Here is a 16,441-nt window from a genome sequence, read left to right as displayed (position 1 = left end):
GCTGAAAAGACTTCATGCACAACAGAAATAAGAGCAAATGTACACTGGCTTTCTTCATACGTGCATGAATTTTAAAACGAACAAATATGATTAGAGAATGAGAACAAGTTTTAAAAGCTATTTTACCGAAGCAAATGCTAATTTAAGTGGGTAAGTTGTCTGTTTAAAAAAATGCCCATCCTCAATGCAGGTTATAATAGCCATATTGTTTGAAGCTATTCCCAAGGGCAGGGTTAGGTAAAGGAAGGCAACTACAGATGTAATTTTCCATTTTCAAAGCCTTGCCGTGATGGAGCATACATGAAGCTCCTAGTTCCACTTATGCACACTCTCTCACAGGTCCACTTAAGAAACTTACCCCCTGTTTCACTAAGCTGCGCTATGCGTTTTAGTGTGTGTTTAGCACATTAGAAATATACGCGCGCTAACCGCTAATGCGTCCATAGACTAACACGCATGCGCTAGTGTTTAGTGCGTGGTTAGTGCGCGCTATTTAGCAGGTGCTAAAACGCTTAGCGCACCTTAGTAAAAGGAGCCCTTCATTCCCAAGGTCTCAGCAGAGAAGGTGTGGTTTTATCAGTCAGACAAGATAAAACTTCAGAGCAGAGACAAGCCAAGGAGGCCCAGAAAAGACAGGAACAACTGTCCAGCATATGCTTTTTCAACCTATGTGCAAAGCAGCAGGGCACTGGCCAAGGTAAGAAAAGATTTACCTTAGAACCACTTAGAAGCCCAGATCTTGGAGGCAGACAGGGGTTTATATTAGAGAGTTGCACTGGGACAGAAATCCCACCCATCCCTGCCCGTTCCCGCCAGGATCCTCTCCGTCCCCACCTGTCCCCGCCAGGATCCTCTCCGTCCCCACCCGTCCCCGCCAGGATCCTCTCCGTCTCTACCCGTCCCTGTCAGGATCCTCTCCATCCCCACCCATCCCCACAAGGAATTACCTCCATCCCCGCCCGTCCCCATAAAAAGCAGCAATTACTTCTGACAGGATCATCAATTCCACAGTTTCTTTTGTGTTTGCGCTGCTGTTTTCCTTGTGGAATCTCTTTGGTGGAACCCTTTTTTTGTTTTCTGTTCAGGTAATTAACTTATAAACCCCCTCTTTTACTAAGGCTGATGTGTCCATTATATTATACGGACGAACCCTGCCTCCAAAGCCTTCCATCCCCATGGGAGTCCCGTGGGTTAGGGGGGATTCCCGCGGGACCCCCGCAGGACCTGCGGGATTCCTGCAACCTCCATTCCCGTGCAGACCTCTAGTTTGTATAATACTGAAGTTAAGCTAGTGTACTTTGTGGATTTGAAGCCCAGCAGAGACAAGTCCATGTGAAGACTGTAACTAATGGAACCGTGGTCCCATTCAGATTTTTTTTTTTTTTTTTTTTACTGGGCATCGACTGGCTCTTCTTGACAGGTATCCATCCCAGATCAGGCGCTTATAGAAATAAGTTTCTGGGTTGTGAGCTGGGTACAGGCCAGGGCTGGACTTACTCCAGTAGGACGTGGGATTTAAGACACCATCCTTTTCTTATTTATTCCTTTCAACGGTTCTCATTTGGCAAGAAAAAAAAACCTCATTCCAACTCCAAAAGTAAAATGCAAACTGGAACTCGTTACTGACAAACACTGGCTTTTACAAAGCCATGGTAGAGATTTCTACTCCAGGCCAGTGAGGTAAATGCTTTGACACTCTTAGAATTTCTATGAGCATTGGAGCATTTACCTTGCCGGCTTGCAGTAGAAACCTCTACCACAGCTTTGCATAAGAAGTCCAAAATTTGCAGCAGATCTCAAATGACAAGCAGTATCTATAAAATCCATTTACAAACTCTGTCTGTTCTATAGGGAATGGGGATAATGTGTGATTAAATCCTGATTAGTTGTAAAAATTAAAACTATCCCCTATCCCCATCCCAATCAGCAACTCCAGTCCCAAGTACCTCGCTAGATCTCAAGTAGTAAAACAGATTTTATGCTGCTTATCCTAGGAATAAGCAGTGGATTTCCTCCAAGCCATCTCAATAATGGCCTAAGGATTCTCTCTTAGGAAATTATCCAAGCCTTTTTTAATCCCCGCTAAGCTAACTGATTTTACCACATTCTCTGGCAATTAATTCCAGAGTTTAATTACATGTTGTATGAAGAAATATTTTCTCTTGTTTGTCTTAAATCTACCTAGTCCTGGCATTTTTGGAAAGAGTGAACAAAGCATTTTATAGTCCTCTATCATATCACCTCTGAGCTATCTCTTCTCCAAGCTGAAGAGCCCTAGCTGCTTTAGCCTTTGCTCATAGGAAAGCCGTCCCATCTTTTTATCATTTTCATCGCCCTTCTCTGTACCTATTCTAATTCTGCTCTATCTTTTTTGAGATACGACGATCAGATTTGCACACAGCATTCGAGGTGTTGTTGTATCATAGAGCGATACAAGGGCATTATAATATTTTCATCTTTGTTTTCCATTCCTTTCCTGATAATTCCTAACATTGATTGCATTGTTTAAAAGCAATTAAAATATCATTAAAAAAAAAGATGGCGCTGAAGTTGCGACTACAGAGGCACCTACTGGCGCCAAAGGGTAAAATAGGTGTGGTTATCGCTGGAAGTACCCTTAGGCTTTGGTAGGCGCCTTTGTAGTCACGATTCTCATTACAGATAGGTGCTGGAAATTTAGGCCTTGAAAGCCCTTTAACATAGTTGCGATTCTATAAATGGCGCCATCATATGATTGACACACAATCGGTGCTGGTTTTGTGGACTGCCAATCACGGTTCCTGTTTATAAATTCTGGGCCTGAGGAACATTTAGGGCCCTTTTTTTTTTTTTTTTACAAAGCCACTGGAGCAATTCCTGCACTGCAAAAGCAACTCAGCCCGTTCAGTTCCTGTGGTTGTGTAGCATTTGCCGTGTCAGGGCTCGCAAGCGCGACTTTGTAAAAGGGGCCCTTGGAGGGAGTTCATCAACTTGTGGTAAAAGTTCACCCTTTACCCTGAGGCGGCACGAGGGTGGTTTAAAAAAGTTTGTTTAAAAAAAAAATCAAGTTAAATAATGTAGTCTCTGCTCTTTCTCCGTAGACTTCATTTGGACAGCAGGGCATCAGAATCGGTGACATGGCTGCCCTACGACCTCTAGTGAAACCTAAGATTGTCAAGAAAAGAACCAAGAAATTCATCCGCCACCAGTCAGATCGCTATGTCAAGATTAAGTGAAATTGGCGTAAACCTAGAGGTATTGATAATAGAGTTCGCAGAAGATTCAAGGGCCAGATCCTGTTGCCAAACACTGGTTATGGGAGCAACAAAAAAACAAACACATGTTGCCATCAGGATTCCGCAAGTTCCTGGTGCCCAATGTCAGGGAGCTGGAGCTGGTCCTGATGAGTAACAAGTCCTATTGTGCAGAAATCGCCCACAATGTTTCTTCGAAGAACTGCAAGACCATTGTAGAGAGGGAAGCTCAGCTTGCGATAAGTCACAAATCCCAGTGCCAGACTGCACAGTGAAGAGAATGAGCAGATGTTTGTATGTGGCCTTAATAAAAGATATTTAAAAAAATAATAACGTAGTCTCCAGCGAGGGCTATACACTCAGGGCTCCTTTTATCAAGGTGCGCTACGGGGGTTAGCGCGTCAGACAGTTCATCACGCGCTAACCCCCGCGGCAAGCCAAAAACCTAACGCCTCATCAATGGAGGCGTTAGCGACTAGCGCGGCAGGCGGTTGAACGTGCGGTATTCCGCGCATTAACCGCCTACCGCACCTTGATAAAAGGAGCCCTTAGTCCAGCGAGTTTCCAGTTTTTCATAAATGTAGGAAAAATAGCTTACGTATTTTTTTACCAAACTTTTCAAATGATCCTCGTATATAAGAAACAAGTTTCTTTTGCAAATATATTGGTTTCTGACAATGCAATAGCATAAAAATAGTTCAAACTGAACCCTTTCCTTTATAGGAAGCCAGTGCAATTGAGTCAACAAAGATTTAGCACTTTTCTAGCAATTTCCCCCCCCCCCCAACAACTATTTGGCTGCTGCATTCTGGATAATTTGTCATTTTCCTGAAAAAAATCATGGGTTAACTCGCATATAAAACATTACAATAAACTAGAAGACTCAACAAAATGGTACATGCTATTGCTTTCATATTCAAAAAAGGTTTCAAATGCCTAGTAAGTTTTAGTTTCAAAACTGCATTTTGAGTGACAGAAGCAATCTTATCTTTCCCAATCCTATCTTGCCCTAACATAACCCCCAAAACCTTCACAAGTTGCTGCCAGACCAATCTCTGATCCAATGTGAGAAAATATAGAGAAATGTTTCTGTTATTGGCTTATCAACTGATTACTAAAGTATGAAACCTTTTGGGTTTACCTCACGTGAGTTATCCCATAATCCTGTAATCTCTCTATTGGTGGTGAGAATTCTTCTTAGCTTGTTTGTCTATCTCTGTTCTGCTGCAGCTTCAAATTCTCCTCTGGGGATCCCTGAAGTGATCACAGTGGTAAATATTCTGCAGATATTGATGGAATAACTGGTCGGTTCTTTTTTTCAGCATCTCACATTCTCTTTGGATTTATTCTCTAGTGTTGGAAATTATACTCTTCCAATTAAAACATATTTTTTTGCAATTGAAAATGCATTACCCAGCATTTTGCTGTTTCTATTTACAGCTTCTGGTCTTAGTAAAGGCATTTATAAAATATAAATTTCAGTATTTAGGCTCTCTTTTACAAAGGCGCGCTAAGTGTTTTAGCGTGAATGTAGTGTGCGCTAAATCAACGCATGCGCTAACCGCTAATGCGTCCATAGGATAACATGCACGTGTTAGCATTTCACGTGCGCTAATATTTAGCCCGTGCTAAAAAGCTTAGCGAACCTTTGTAAAAGAGGTGGTTAGTTTTGTAACTAAAATAGGTTTTTCATTGACGATGCTTAAAACTGGTGTTTATCTATCTTTACAAGCTAACCCTGTACACCCCCATCTGCCCCCTCCGCTCGGAAATAGAGAAACGTCTATGCAATCCACCAGAAAGGTCTCTCCTGTCAGAAACCGCCCGCAAACGCTCCTACAGCCACTTCATCCCCCAACTCTGGAACCAACTCCCCCCCGCAAAGAAGATGTTGAGATGAAGATGTTAGTACTCTTGAAGGTTCATGTAGAATAAGAAGCTTGTGGCAACACATTTAAAGAAAAAAGATTAGGCGGCAAAATCGCATCTACGTAGACGCTTAGAGGTGACGAACATCAAAAAAGGCATGGTTATGGGCGGGGGTTGATGTTTGGCCCCATTAAGCACGATTCTACGTCGAAGGTAGGCCCCAGAAATGTAGGCCCATAAAACCCTGGCCTACATTTCCGGTGCCTACTTTCGTGGGAGATTTGGCGGGTCTGGAGAATCTTTACTAACAGATCCTCTAAGTTTCTACATGAGACGGTGGAAGGTTATGTGACTTGTCAAAGATCACAAGTAGACACAGTGGGATTTAAACTGTGCTCTCTTTCTCAGCCCACCGCGTTAACCATTAGGTGACTCCTCCACTTGGATAATTATTACTTTTTTCTTTCACCTAGGGTTACCAGACATCCAGGAAAACCGGGAGATGTCCTCTTTTTAGAGGACTGTCCGGGCTCCTGGATGGACTTTCCCAAACCCAGCATTTGTTCGGGTTTTGGAAATGCCTGACAAGCTCCAGCCACATCTGGAGGGCCTCTGAGCATGCGCGGATGACATCACACACATCTGCTCATGTTCCAAGCCCTCCAGATTCTGTTGGAGCTCATTCGTATGAAAAGAGGAGATTTTGTGGAGGCGGGGCTTAGGGTAGAACTGGGTGGGGCTAGGGCAGAATGGGGTAGGGCTGAAGGCGGAATGGCGCAGGGTCATGTGTCTGGGGTTTCCTAGAGAAAAATATGGTAACCCTACTTTTACCCATATCAAATTCATGCATAACTGAGAAGATATGAATTATTATAGTAATAAAAATAGACTGCACAACATCAACTGCACTTCAGAGTCAGAGCCTTCAGTCTTGACGCTGACCAAAATTGAAACTTATCACCTGGTTTTGACCAAAGCCAACACCAAAAGTGAAAACTAAAGTTTGGTTGTGTGAATGTGAACCAATGAGGCACACTGGGAATTGTCAGAGCTTTCAGAGAAGCCCTCTGATGTACCCACAGGAGATTATTACCCTCTTGTCCAAGGAGTTGTCAGCACAGGCTGGCAACTGGGAGATCTATTTTTACAAGGACTTCTTAGCAAGTCTGAAACAGTTAGGTTCCCAAGTCCAATGCTGACATCGTTAAATATCCTTTAATACAATGAATGTGGAGTGTTTGGGGTCTAGTATGATATTCAATAAGGTGTGGAGCCCATTGACTGCATATGTGAATTGCAGGTATCTCCCTTTTTACAGATTCCTTACACATCCAGGGGTGGGGAGGGGGGAGGGGAAGGTATTTGGGATTGCTATAGGTATTTATCTATAATATTGTAATAATATATGCATGTGCAGTGTAATAGTTATGTGAGGAAGGGAGGGAGAAAAGGATTGGTAATGTATTAATTTTGTATATTTTAAGTGCATTATGTATAATGCTCATGTTTAATATAGTTGTATTGCACTGTCAAAATTTGAAAATCAACAAAGAATTAAACAAAACAAAAATCCTTTAATACAATACAATCTGCGCTTATATCCTGCAAATACCTAGCATTGTCCAATGTGATTAGAAATAAAGAGACTGGACATTGCTCCAGGAATTACAATTTAAACAGGTAAAAATTTTATTAAAAAAAAAAAAAGATTAAAAAGATATGTCTTCAGTGCTTTCCTGAATGCCATATAATTACCTAAATCACCTAACACTACCTCTTAGTAAAAGGACCTCTCAGACTTTGACATTCTTAAAAGTACGAGTACATGTATTTTTCCTACAAACTATCGCTGGATTTTAAAAAGCCACAGTAGAGGTTTCTACTGTGGGCTGGCGAGATAAATACTCCAATGTTCATTCAATTCATCAACGGGTGCTAAGCAAGGGGAGGGAGAGGAGGGGGGAGGGGGGAGGGAGGGAGGGAGGGAGACAAACACGACAAAGAACACATTTTCAGTTTCCTCAAAAAGAATCTAGTCAGTTTTGGCTGAAACCAAAACCATGGCTATAGCCTTTTGACCAAAACCATGGCTATAGCCTTTTGGCCAAAACCATAACCAGGCAGCAAAAGGATTTTGGGCCAGTTTTGGCACTGAAACCGAACCCGAAACCCACATTTGGTCAGCCTCTGTTTCAGTCTTTGTAGCAATTTCCATTGCTATGTGATAACTGGTAGAAGGAGTTTTACTTTTCCCCTTTTCTCTGGTCCTATGTTACTTTTATTGTCACATAACATATAAATATACTTTCCTCACAATAAGCAATAGCAGGAATTTTGAGAACAATATAAACTAATTGGTTTTCTCTGAATTATCAAATTAACTGTAGCAGAACGATCAGACCTCAAACTCTTAATGAAATCTTAAGTTATTTGCACTTTTCAGTAGGAAGGGTTTAGATTACAAGTTATCCTGCTTGAAGTATCACCACTGCAGATGCTCTGTCAGTGCGATGCAGGTGGCCAGTCCCTAAGGTCCACATCAAAGAGGCCATCAGGAAGATTTAGATGGATCAAAAAAGCAATCTAAAATATTTGCCGCTGTTTATCACCAACATCTTTTGCTCAAAGATAAACTTCTTATTTTCCCAGGCCACAGCACGAGTATTTCTTAAAACAATTTACAGGTGCATTTGCAGGAGCTGGAAAAAATTGCTTCTTTGAACTCATATAGTGTTACATATGCAAAGCCCATGCACAAGTTTGAAAATACCAAAGCAGAAACACTGTTCCAAGCCCTGCTTTTATCCCTTCTCCAAGCACACGTACACTAAACTGTGCAAATAGAGGGCTCCTTTTACAAAGCCACAGTAGAGGTTTCTACTGCAGGTCGGCGAGGTAAATGCTCCGACACTCATAGGAATTCTATGAGCGTCAGAGCATTTACCTCGCCAGCCCACGGTAGAACATAAGAACATAAGCATCGCCTCTGCCGAGTCAGACCATAGGTCCATCGTGCTCAGCAGTCCGCACTCGCGGCGGCCCCCCAGGTCCATGACCTGTAGTGTTCTTTCACTTAAGACATTTTATCCTTTATAGTACCCCTCTAGCTATACCCCTCAATCCCCTTTTCCTTTAGGAACATGTCCAACCCCTTTTTGAAACCCAAAATCATACTCTGCTCTACCACCTCCTCCGGAAGCGCATTCCAGGTATCCGCCACCCTCTGGCTGAAGAAGAACTTCCTAGCGTTTGTTCTGAATCTGTCTCCCTTCAATTTTCTTGCGTGCCCTCTTGTTTTTGTTTCCCTCGCCAGTCTGAAGAATCTGCCCCTCTCCACCCTCTCTATACCCTTTATGATCTTGTAAGTTTCTATCATGTCCCCTCTAAGTCTCCGTTTTTCCAGAGAAAAGAGCCCCAGTTTCTCCAGCCTCTCAGCATATGAGAGGCCTTCCATGCCCCTTATCATCTTTGTTGCTCTTCTCTGGACACTCTCGAGTGTCGCTATATCCTTCTTAAGGTACGGCGACCAGTATTGAACGCAGTATTCCAGATGCGGGCGTACCATCGCCCGATATAGCGGCAGGATAACTTCTTTGGTTCTGGTAGTGATTCCTTTTTTAATAATTCCCAACATTCTGTTCGCCTTCTTGGAGGCCGCTGCACATTGTGCTCCCGACTTCATTGATTGGTCCACTAAGACCCCCAGGTCCCTTTCTAGGTTGCTCTTCCCAAATACCATCCCCCCATCTTGTAGCTGAACATCGGGTTTCCTTTCCCTATGTGCAAGACTTTGCATTTCTCTACATTGAAACACATTTGCCATTTATTTGCCCATTCACTCAGTTTGTTCAAGTCCCTTTGTAGTTCTTTACATTCTTCAACAGTTCTAACTCTACTGGAGAGTTTTGTGTTGTCCGCAAATTTTATGACTTCGCACTTCGTCCCCACTTCCAGGTCATTAATGAATATATTGAACAGCAGTGGTCCCAGCACTGACCCCTGCGGGACAGCGCTTGTGACTGCTTCCCAGTCAGAGTAGTGTCCTTTTACTCCTACCCTCTGCTTCCTGTCCGCCAACCAATTACAGATCCATCTGTGCACTTCCCCCTCCACCCCATGGTTCCACAGTTTCCTTAGCAGGCGTTCATGGGGTACCTTGCCGAATGCTTTTTGAAAGTCCAGATATATGATGTCTATGGGGTCACCTTTGTCCAATTGTTCGTTAATCCCCTCGAAGAAGTGCAGTAGGTTCGTTTGGCAGGATCTCCCTTTACAGAAACCATGCTGGCTGGTTCTCATCAGATTATTTCTTTCTATATGCTCATTTATGCTGTCTTTGATTAATGATTCGGCCATCTTTCCCGGGACTGAGGTCAAGCTCACCAGTCTGTAGTTCCCCGGGTCACCTCTGGATCCCTTTTTGAAGATAGGTGTAACATTCGCTGTCCTCCGGGACTACCCCTGTTTTCAAGGATAGGTTGCAAATCTTCTGTAGTAACTCCGCTATTTCGTCTCTGAGCTCCTTCAATATTCTCGGGTGGATTCCATCAGGTCCCGGCGATTTGTCAGTTTTTAGTCTATCTATCTGTTTGAGTACGTCCTCGAGGCTCACCTCACCTATATTGTGGCTTTTTAAAAGCCAGCGATAGTTTGTAGGAAAAATGCATGTACTCTTACTTTTAAGAATGTCAAATTCTGAGGGGTCCTTTTACTAAGTGGTAGAGTTAGGTGTCATCGACTTGTGTTCGAGTCCTAGCAACTTGATGAATTGCGGATCTAAAAAGAAATCAGTTTTGTGCTAGTCCGGAAAGATCCTCCAGCGTCAACCCCATGGTTGTTTTCAACGTGTCCAGCCATCTGATTGCAGGTCGCCCTCTCTGCCTGGTTCCTTCTATCTTGCCAAACATGATGCCCTTCTCCAGTGATCTCTCTTTTCTGATGGTGTGACCAAAATAAGACAGTCGTAACATCATCATTTGGGCTTCGAGTGACATAGCTGGTTTGATCTCTTCCAGAATCGATTTGTTAGTATTTCACGCCACTTCATATCTGTAGAAGTAGGCCATGCTCAGGAGCCATGCGCTAACTGTGGGCTCTATGTGAGCCAACCAGGCACAAAAAAATACTTTTTCTTTTTTTGATGCGGTGGGGGGAGGGGTGTTTGGAGAATAGGCACACTCTGTATTAAGAGGTTAGTTCTTGGGCATTGGCTCACACTGACTGATTAGTGTAGGATTAACACAGGAGCCCTTACCACCTACAACAAAATAAGGCCCCACTAAAGTCAGCGATCATCGATAAACTTGTTTTCACAGGTTTAGCCATGATCGTTGCTAACCGACCTGATTCACAAAATGGCCCATTGTGGGTTTTCACCCTCAATCGCCCATTTCCGGATCCAGCCATGCAAATTTGTAAAACCCCATGCAAAATAGCCAAGCAATTGATTTACTAACATTTGCTTGGCTATTTTGCATCAGGGTTTATGATTCTAAAACCTGACTGCTGTATAGTAGACCTGTTGGTAACCAGCGTAGATGGTTTTAAGAAAGGTTTGGACAAGTTTCTGGAGGAAAAGTCCATAGTCTGTTATTGACAAAGACAAGGGGAAAGCCACTGCTTGCCGTGAATTGGTAGTATGGAATAGTGCTACTCCTTAGGTTTTCGCCAGGTACTAGTGACCTGGATTGGCCACCATGAGAATGGGCTACTGGGCTTGTCTGACCCAGTAAGGCTATTCTTATGTTCCTGCTTACTTCTGCCAAGGCAAAACTAGGCAGAGAGAAAGGCCCGATGCCAGGAGAGCAGCCAGTTGTGAAGGCTACTGCTTCTGGAAGGGGAAGAAGTTCCCAACCATGATGCTGGCTCTCAGAGTGCCTGCTTATGGTCTGCACCAGGGCGAACTGCCCCCTGCCCCCCTTGGTACGCCCTGGGGTGGTGAGACATTCAGGCAGCAATGTCGGACAGGCAGGCTGAGACCTGAGCCTGTATTCCTGTAGAAATTTCTAGTGTAGAGAGATAGATCTGGGGGTCGTCAGGGCTTTGGGTCCAGATTTTATGAGAGCAAAATCTGGTAACCCTAGACATACCCAGGGTCACAAGGAGCAGCATGGAATTTGAACCCACAACCTGAGGATGCTGAGGCTGTAGCTCAAACCAGTGTGCCAGACTCCAGCAGATCTGTGTGAAAACACACTTATGTGCCCATTAATAGAATATAGTTTATTATTTATATTCCACCTTTAAACAAGGCAGATTACAACCAAACAATAGCACCTAAGTGTTTCTGAATAGATCTACAAAAGGTGTAATGATGGAAAGAACATGGATGTTCAGTAGCATTCCCTATAGATGCACAAAGTATTATAGAATAGTATGAACCTGCCCACTGCGCCCAACCTGCACACTGGGATTTGGTTTCAGTTGGTGTAAATCCTCATGCTCACAGTTGAGTTCAGATCCCAGCGTTATGCACTGTGCTACAAAGGACGCTGATCCTGGAGCACCCTTTATAGTAGAGATCTCCAACATGTGACCCTGGCTGTCCTTCTTTGTGGCCCTAAACCCCTCCCCCCACACACACTCTCACCAATCCATCCACCCACTTCAGCCCTCCAAACCTTCCCTTCCTTGAGTGTTGCAGGAAGTTCTGTCAGAGGAAGCAGGATGGGGGGAGGGCACTGTGCAGCTGAAGCTCCTTAGTATTTCTCCTCTAGAGGGTGGTCATGGTGGATAGAAATGCAACATTTGGACGGTTTGCTGAAGAAGGCTTCTTGTTCATTTAGAGAACTGGCACCTCGTAGAATAATGGTCTCCTTTCTAAAATAAATAAATAAAAACCTATCTGGGGAGTTGTCCAAAGAATCTAAGTTTGTGGCCCTCGGAACTTTCTCATGATCCCTTTGTGGACCTGGAAGTGACAAAGTTTTAAGGCACCTGCTTTATAGAATACCATTCAGTATCTTTTTTTTGGTGCCCATTTTTTGTGCCATTTACTGAATCTGTCCCTAAACTAAACTTTAAGTTTATATACCGCATCCTCTCCATAAAGATAGAGCTCGGCACACACTGTCCCTAGAAGTGTTAAAGCCATGAATTATAAACAAAACAAAACCAATCTTTAAATCCAAAGATGTTCTTACTTTCTGCAATTTATTCAAGCCATTCAAGGCTTTGGAAGATGATGAAAAATACAGGTTACAGGCTTTAGACAACCTAACCTTATTCTCTTACCTTTCTAGTATGAGTATTCAAGCAGGAAATGAGTTTCCAACTTAATACTCCCATTTCCAAGGTCTTCACTAAAAGCGTGATTTAATGCTATATCTCAACTCATCTTTCTATAATTATTTTTTTTTGGGGGGAGGGGTTCTTACTATTGTAACACTTTGTAGGATGCAGAATCACAGGGATTAATTGTAACTTCAGCTATTATCTTGTTCTTCCATATTTGAGCCTGAATTTGTTTAAAACAATTTAGGGACTAAAACCAAATTGCACCATCAGAATAAAAGAAGTGCTGGTACAACTTATACACACGACTCTATTTTCAGTGATAACAGAATCTATTTAGAGCATTCAATCTTAGTTTAGTACAGTGATTTTATTTATTTTAGGTATTTAAACGGAAAAAACTATACAACGGACTACTGGCCACTCAGGCAGCGAAGATAGACAACCAAGTCTCCAACCTGTTGACAACAACCCCAGACTACAAGATGTTCAGAAAGGAAATAAAAACTATACTCTTCAAGAAATCCCTTAATAAAGCTTAATACCATGATAAAGCTTAACCCCCCTCTTACCATCCCCTCCCTAACCCCCAGATCCTACTTTTCCCTCTCTTGGAAACCTTCTCTGATCTAACGTTGTAACCCTTCTTCCATAACTCTTTTTATAGTCCGCCTTGAACCGAAAGGTAATGGCAGAATAGAAATCTGTAATGTAATGTATTTATATGCTGTCTATCAAAGTTATCTAAGCAGTTTACAATCAGATAATCATGCATTTTCTCTATCTGTGCTGGTGGGCTTATTCCTATGAGTGTCAGAAGCAGTGCAGAGCATTCAGAGAGCCAGCCTGCGCTAAAAAACGCTATTGCAGTTTTGTAAAAGGGGGTGATAGGGAGTTATGTGATTAGGTATCTGGTAAGCGGACAGAAAAACGCTTCCGTGACCCAGCCTGAACAGAAATTCCAGGAAAAGTGCTACACACAGAGTCAGAACACACTTTGCTAATAACCAAAGACATTTATTTGCAGTGTAAACTAGTCCTGTTACTTTTACAGGGTTAAGAAACAGTTAGACTTTTCAACCAACAAGAATTAAAGATTCTGAACAGAAACATCGGTCAGCCAAAGGTCTCCTTTAGCAAAGTTTTAGCTCTGTCTAACTCTTAGAATACAAGTCTTCACTCCAATATTGTAGGGGTTTACCTTAGCCACGCTACCAAGAACCTTCAACAGGCTCTCTCTCCCTTCATTCTTTCCCCAGGGCTCCTCTCGGCCCTTAGTCAGGGAAAAGCTCTCTCTTACTGAGCTCCCTAAGCTCAGGGAAGTCTCTTGCTTCTGGGACATCTCCTCCTAGGGGACCTCTCTGAATGAATTCCAATTGAAACAGATATACTGTACTACTCTGCCTGAGTCCCACCTTTCTGAGCTAGGCAGGACCTGGTCTGGCCAGTTAGCGCCACCTCCTGGAGGATAGCCTAACTGCCAGCTCAATGAACCAGCACCCTCTGCTGCCAATTGATATAGTAGTATTATTCGTGAGGAAAAATTGCTGACTCCCTCACACTGCTAATTCCACTTTTTGACACACCCCTAAAATATCTGGTTAGAGAATGGCCGGTTAGCAGTGTCACTAACTAGTTAAATTTTTAGGCTCGGGAGCAATTAGCACCAGTGTCATCTGGGCCTTTTGTCTGCCTCTCACTCTCACATGTTGTTGCATGCATGCTAATTGTGCATGCATGGGCAGAACCAACTCTTGCAGCATCCGCAGTCCTCCCAGCAATGGGAAGTGCCACAGCACTTCCCCCAACATGGCTCTCACTTCCGCCCCTCACTCTCCTCTGGCCCCTGCAGCTGCTCTACAGATTGGAATTGGCAGCCAGTACCTGCACTTTTTGGAACTCTGTTACTGCCCTGCATCAGAGTACTTCCAGGTCATGGGTGTTCGTGACCTCATCCCCAGACCAGCTCCCATGCAGGCAGAAACCCCTGGACTCCTCCAACAGCCTGCCGGTGAATTAAAAAAACAAACAAACAAACAACCCAGCACAAATTACTTAATTTGCCCTGTTACATTATGCTCACTCCATCCTATCCTGCTTCCTGCGGGCTTCTTGAAAGGGAAGAATTAGAACAAAAATTCCTGCTTCGCTGGGGTCTGAAAAGAAGCAATGGAACTGCATTCCAGGCCTTTCCACCAGAAATTAAACCCTGGATATTTCTGTAGTCACGCAAGAAAGGAAAAGAGCCTTTAGTGAATGAGGCACGTTATCGTTAGAGAAGGTAGCAATTTAGTGATAATCTGAACTGAATTAACAACAAAAAAGTCCACATTCTGTACATCTGGGACAATAATGTATGTGAAATATGAGCAAGATTTGTAATCTGCACAACATGGACTGGAAGTGTATTTCATAAAATCTATCTTTAGCATCCACTCCGAGTTTAACATCAGGTATACACTCAGGGATGCTGAAATATTGATGCAGGCTCCTTAAGTTGATTGCAAAGAGTTTGGATTCAGAGCCACAAAATACTACAGTAAGGGGAAACAGCTACCGGTGTGACAATTTAATACATGCTTCATATTGAGAATTTTGCTTGCAAAGTAGAAGCTAAAAATAATTAAATACATTTTCTGGTAACAAACATTGCATTACTATATGTCCAATAAGGAACACCATGTAGACCTGAATAAGGCGGATTTTTACTCGAAAATCAGGATATATTCTACAGGACATATAAATACTATTTTAGAAAAGACACTACTTCTATCTATTCCCCTCCTTTCCAAAGCCGCGCTAGTATTTTGGCTACAGCGGTAACAGCTCGGACGCTCATAGGAATTCTATGAGCGTCAAGCTGTTATCGCGGCGACCAGTACTAAAAATGTTAGCGCGGCTTTAGAAAGGAGGGGGTATATGAGGCAACACATAAAGAATTAAAGGCAACGAGTTTTAGACATGGTTTGGGTGAAACGTCACATAAAAACAGGGGAGATTACCACCAGGTGCAATTTCAAAATGATTTGACATAGCCATGTTTCAGCCTCCTGGCCTGCATCAGGGAAAACATAAATAATACCAATATCACATAAATTAAAGTATCAAATGTGCAAAAAAAAAAAAAAAAAAATATATATATATATATATAGAACTGAAACCTAAGGGGTTCATAGTCGAAAGAGAAATACGTCCAAAAACCGGCCTAAGTTGGCACTTGGACGAACATTTCTCTAAAACGTCCAAGTGCCAATAATCAAACCGGGTTTTGGACGTATTTCTAAACGATTTAGACCTTCATAATGCCGCTCAACGTCCAAAGCTAAACAGGGCGTTTCGGGAGGCGTGTCGAGGGTGGGAATTGGGAGAGACTTGGGCCGGCTTAGACTTAGTCTTACAGCATGTATAACCGAAAGTTTAACAACAGAGCCTAGAGGAAACTTGGACGTTTTGACTTAGACCATCTAAAACATGGTCTAAGTCACTAAAACCCACCTAAACTCACCAGATAATCACTGAAAACACATAACACAGACACCCACACACTACCCCAGTGATCACCAACACCCCCCACCCCAATAAAAATTTTAATCATAACTTTAAATTTCAGCCTCCAGACCATCATCACCTGGCTGCCTAGCATAGGAAAGCCTAGTCGTCCAGCCCAGAGGCAGCTTAAGTCATTTTGGGGGTAGGTTTGGGACCCATAGAGAGGAGGACCCATGCCCATAAGCCCCTGTAATCACTTCATTGATACTGACACATGTGCACTGCCCTATACACCCCCAAAACCTGCATCCATAAGGGCTATAGGGGTGGTACATAAGCGGGTCTAGGGGATTCTGGAAGTGGTTTGGGGGGGGGCTCACCATCACCTATAAGGGAGCTGTAGTGAGGAGATGCCATTGCACCCTGTTTGTGAAGTACACAGCAGTGCCCTGTAACATACCCCACTATTTAGGTGCCCTGTCTTGGTGTTCTGTCAATCACTTTGCAGACCCCTCCCACGTCCAACAGGGCTTGTTCTAGATGTTTTTGACTTGGACGGACATTTGTACAAAAATGGACTATAAAGATAGGCGTTTTAGATCAGATCTACAGAACGT

The 16,441-nt window shown here is 43.1% G+C and overlaps 1 pseudogene; it reads left to right on the top strand.

The window, feature by feature from the left end:
- The first annotated feature begins 3,116 nt into the window (after window positions 1-3,116).
- LOC117346750 lies at window positions 3,117-3,563 on the top strand (annotated as a pseudogene).
- The last annotated feature ends 12,878 nt before the right edge of the window (window positions 3,564-16,441 follow it).

Source organism: Geotrypetes seraphini, chromosome 12 (assembly GCF_902459505.1).
Source record: "Geotrypetes seraphini chromosome 12, aGeoSer1.1, whole genome shotgun sequence".
In the NCBI taxonomy this organism is placed as follows: Eukaryota; Metazoa; Chordata; class Amphibia; order Gymnophiona; family Dermophiidae; genus Geotrypetes; species Geotrypetes seraphini.
Note: the sequence above shows the minus strand (reverse complement) of the source record. Positions and strands in the feature narration are given on the sequence as shown.